Here is a 5,605-nt window from a genome sequence, read left to right as displayed (position 1 = left end):
GTCTCCACAGCCTGGGGGCCACTGGCTGAAAGGCCCCGTCCCCACAGTCTGGGGGCCACTGGCTGAAAGGCCCCGTCCCCTTTAGTTTCCAGCTGTGTACGTGGAACATCCAAGAGGTTCTGTGACTGGGAGTGAAGGCCACGAGCAGCAGAGTGTTTGGTCAAAAGCTGATAAAGATGCACAGGAACCATTTACAGCTCTGTACGTCAGCACAAGAACTTTAAAACAGATTCTAAACTCAACTGGGAGCCAGTGTAGTGAATATAATAGGACTGGGGTGATGTGACAGGATTTGGTGAGAAGTCTGGCAGCTGCGTTCTGTTTCACTTGTAGACGTGAGACAGAAGACTTGTCCAGGCAGGTAAAAAGGACATCACAGTCGTCCAGACGTGATGACACAAAGTGTGAATAATTTTCTCTAGATCAACTCTGGAGACCAAAGGTCGTATTTTAGAAATGTTTCTTAAATGAAAGAAACAAGAACAGGAAATATCTCTAATGTGAGACTCAAAGCCTAATGATGAGTCAGCTGTGACTCCTAGGTTTTTTTACTTTTGATTTGGCTACTGGGCAGAAAGAGGTAATTTTCTGTTTGATTTTTGGGTGAAGATGACTGGGAGCTGTAATCACAGTCTCTGTCTTACTGGTGTTTAAAACCAGGAAGTTACTGGCAAGCCAGTCACTGATACGGGACAAACATTGGACAAGGATGGACAGTTTATCCAGCTGGTGTGGTTTAAATGAAACATACAACTGAATGTCATCAGCATAAATGTGATAAGAAATATCAGAAAAGGATTGAATAATGCTGGCAAGTGGGATAATATAAAAGGCAAACAAAAGTGGACCCAGAACTGAGCCTTGTGGCACCCCACAAGTTAAGGGGGCATAATCAGAGGAGAACCTGTCCGTCTGGATGCAGAAAGTTCTGTGAGACAGGTATGATGTGAGCCAGTCCAAAGCTGAGCCAGAAATACCAGCCACAACCTTCAGTCTGTTTAATAAGGTTGTGTGGTCGACAGTATCAACGGCAGCACTAAGATCTAACAGGACCAGCACAGAGCATTTTCCTTCATCAGCAGCCATTAACAGATCGTTGTGGACTTTTACCAGAGCAGGTTCAGTGGAATGGTGTTTTAGAAAACCAGACTGAGAGGGGTCAGAGATCTGTAACTGATAGAACCAGGATCTGAGTTGGGTTTCTACAACTTTTTCAAGTAATTTACTGAGAAAAGGCAGTTTAGAGACGGGGCGGAAGTTGGAAAGGGAGCCAGAGTCAAGGTTAGGCTTCTTTAAGAGAGGGGTCACTTCTGCTGTTTTAAAATACGATGGGACGAACCCTTAGTTCAGGGAGTTGTTCATTATCATCAACACTCCAAAAAAGTTCAATCTGGTCCTCTGGACATTCAAAAAAACAAAACAGCAAAAAAATGTAGAAACGTTTCGTCTCATCCAAGAGACTTCCTCAGTCTGAGGTGCTGTTTTCAGCTCAGTCTCTTAAATAGCACCTTCTCAGAGTGGATCAACCAGTTTTGCTGCTGACAACCAAAACCAGCTGATCACATGCTCAAGAAGGACCATCAGCCTAACAATGGATCATTAGCACACTGATGGCTGTTTACTGTTCACAGAGGGCTGAGTGATACTAGCAATCACAGCATTGTAAGAGGGGGACAGTTGAACCTGGAGGCTCCACCCCTGTTTAATGATGGACGATTTCTTTTCACAAAGATGGCCTCCTTTACTCCTCTCTCAAACCATCGTTCCTCTCTGTCCAGGATGTGAACATCTTCATCCCTGAAAGAGTGACCGCTGGCCTGGAGATGAGTGTAGACCACAGAGTCCTGGCCTGATGATGTTGATCTCCTGTGCTGGTCCATCCTTTTGGCCAGTGGCTGTTTAGTTTCACTGATGTAAGACTGATCACCCTCCTGACACTGAACAACATACACAACATTACTCTGTTTGTGACGGGGGACTGGATCTCATCAACACTGTTGGACCAGCACAGGCTAGAGTCTGGACAAGCAAAGAGGGAGGTTATATTTCCAGTGAACAAGTAGAAAGTTTCATTTTGGCAATTAATGAGGTCAGGTCATTAAAAGTCATTGGAACAAAAGAAGAAAATGACTTGGAACACTGAGGCTAATCTTGAAAAATAGAGGCGCTTGGAGATATATTGGATTTCAGGTCCATCACCTTCTTTATGAAAAATTTGAGAAACATGTTACAGTCGTTGTTTGAGGTTAATGAAGCCTGGTGCACTGGAGGAGATTCAATACTGCTGATAGTATCAAATAACACTTTAGGATTGTTTTTGTTCAGGTGAATAAGATTGTTAAAATACCATGACCTGGCATCACTAACTGCCTTGTTATAAGCACCAAGGAGCTCCTTAAAATATTCCCGGTGGGCAACCAGACCAGTTCAATCGATCGACCGACCGACCAACCGACCTACCGACCTACCTACCTATCTATATATATACACACACACATTATATTTACATAACTTATAAATATATAAATATACATACATGCACACAGACATAAATATTAGAGCTGTTAATGTTAACATGTTAACGCATGTGATTAATCTAAAATGATTAACTCGTTAAAATTACATAATGCAGATTAATCCATTACTATACTGTTTACAATGTTCCCTCCAAGCTGCGCGTGCAATCACGCACTGCTCGCACATTCTCTGTGCACAGGAAGAGCGCAGGCCCCGTCTACCTCACCCCACTGAGATGTTCCAGACTCACACAGAACCCACCACTATTTATTTATTTATTTATTTTAATTTTGTCTGAGGAGCAGCTTTGAGTTTAACTCCATCACAGAACTCTCATCTTGCACAAGCATGAAGGAGACAGTGGAAAGAAAAACTCCCTCATGAGGAAGAAACCTTTAGCAGAACCAGGATCAGGACAAGAGGACCATCTGCTTCAACCGGCTGGGTTTGGTAGGAACAGATACACAATGGCAGGTCAAGAATCACATGTTAAGATAGAAACAGTATCAAATGAAAACTATTCATTTAAGGAAATGAGGTCAATTTGTCCTCTAGTAGTCTAAGCCTATAGCAGCATAACAAGCCAACCCTAACTAACAGGCTTTTCTATGTATGTGAATGTTCCTGTAAAGTGCCTTGAGACAACTTTGTTGTGATTTGGTGCTATATAAATAAACTGAATTGAATTGAATTAAATGGGGGGGTACCACAGGGGTCCATCCTCGGTCCCCTTCTATTTTCTTTATACCTGCTGCCACTTGGTGCTATTTTCTGGAAACACAACATACTCTTTCACTTCTATGCCGATGACTGTCAAATTTTCTTCCCCCTAAGACACAATGATACACACTCTATTCACCCTCTGCTTGACTGCCTGGCTGAAATCAGACACTAGATAACTTTAAATTTCTTAAGTTTCAATGAGAAGAAGTCTGAAGCCATGTTGCTTCCTCCCAACGACACAATCATCAACCACTGCATCGACCTCTCTGTTCTAGCCTCGTTAGAGAAACAAAGAGTCACTAATCTGGGAGTGATAATGGATCCTTCCTTGAAACTTAGTCATGTAAACATGATTGTTAAATCCTGTTTTATCCAGCTGAGGTTGGCTGTCTAAACTGAAGCCCATATTGTCCAAATCTAACCTGGAGACAGTAATACATGCATTCATAACATCCAGACTCGATTACTGCAATTCGCTCCTGTTTGGTATCAGTCTCCATTGTACGACTGCAACTGGTCCAAAATGCGGCAGCCCAATTTTTAACCAGTACAGGCAAAAGAGAGCACATTACACCTGTTTTGGCCTCACTTCACTGGCTACCGGTCCACATTCGTATCCAGTTCAAAATACTCTTGTACGTCTATAAATCACTGGACAGCTCTGCATCTCACTGATCTGCTGCAGCCGTATGTCCCACCGTGTTCTCTGAGGTCAGCAGACCAGTTGCTTCTCTCAGTTCTAGGAACTCATCTTAAGCACAGAGGTGACAGGGCCTTCTCTGTCGCAGGCCCAAAACTCTGGAATTAGTTAACTCCGCTTAAAAACCCACTGCTATTCCCTGGCTTTCAACACTGTATGATTTGTGATGAACATACATCACACTGTGTTAGTCATTATGTTATTATATGCTATTATTTAGTTTCTATATTTTGATTTTACGTTATGTTTTGTGTTGCTGTGTGCTTTGCCTGGTTGTTTCTGTTTGTACAGCACTTTGGTTGGCCCTGTCGCTGTTTAAAGTGCTTTATTTTATTTTTCAGCCTCACAGACAGAAACTGGAAGTTGGTTCTACAAGCGAGGAGCCTGAAAACTGAAAGATCTGCCTCCCATTCTGGTTTGGAAACGCTAGGAACCGTGAGTAAGACTGCTGTCTGAGAGCGAAGTGCTCTGTTAGGAAAGAATGGAACAATAAGATCTGTAATATAAGATGGAGCTAGGTTGTTGAGAGCTTTGTAAGTTCCTCAAGTTTGTTTCCCATTGCTGCAGGTGTGCCCCAGGGTTCTGTATTAGGGGCCTTTTTTATTTATTATTTATATGCTCCCTCTTGGCCACATATTCCGCAAACATAATGTCAATTTTAACTGTTACACAGATGACACTTAGCTCTACATTTCCTCTAAACCCAGTTCATCTCTTCCACCTACCTCCCTATCAGACTGTCTTATGGAAATTAGATCATGGTTTTCCTCAAATTTTCTTAAACTCAACAGTAAGAAAACAACATAAGTTTTACTTGTTGGCACAGTCTCCACTTTAACCAGATCACAAAGTTTTTCAATCAATATTGACAACTCCCATGTTCATCCTTCCCCTCAGGTAAAGAGTCTGGGTGTCATACTTGATAATACGCTTTCATTTCAATCTCATATTAATTCTATCACCCGGTCTGCATACTTTCATTTACGTAACATTAACTGACTTCGTAATATATATATATATATATATATTAGGGATGCAACGATTTTTTGTTTTTTCCGATCCGATCCCGATACCTAAGTCTGAATATCGTCCGATACGGATACAGTTCCGATCTCATGATCATCATTGATTTTATATGAGGCTGTAATAATCTGCTCTCAAGTACAATTTGTACAAATATATGCATGCATGTCCAAAAAGGCAACTTGAGGTAAGTTTTATTAATGTTGGATAAGTTTTAAAGTTAGAATTAAATTCTGCTAACACAAAACATGTTTCTTTTTATTCCTAGCTTTAAAGTGGATATTAAAGTGATTAATTTAAGTGATTGTTTAAAGTTATTTTATATTTTATAAGGGGCAGATATAAGAATTTTTTTTCTTCTTTCTGCACTCTTTTCATTCAATGTTTTCTTTTTGATGATTTTTTTATTGTTTCTTTTAAATGAATGAATAAATGAATTAAATAAAATGTTAAATAGCTTCAAACATCTGCTAAGTTCATGGCATAAACCAACAGACATGTTCCTGTTTTTAGTATTTTACATCACTTTATAATGTAGCTGTTTATGTTTTTAATATATATTATTTTCAAATCATATGTTTTTTATGATTGTCTACTGTTGTACTGATAAATATCTCCTGGAGGGTAAACTATATCTTGACT

This window comes from Nematolebias whitei, chromosome 16 (genome assembly GCF_014905685.2).
Source record: "Nematolebias whitei isolate Nwh7 chromosome 16, NemWhi1, whole genome shotgun sequence".
NCBI lineage: Eukaryota > Metazoa > Chordata > Actinopteri > Cyprinodontiformes > Rivulidae > Nematolebias > Nematolebias whitei.
Note: the sequence above shows the minus strand (reverse complement) of the source record.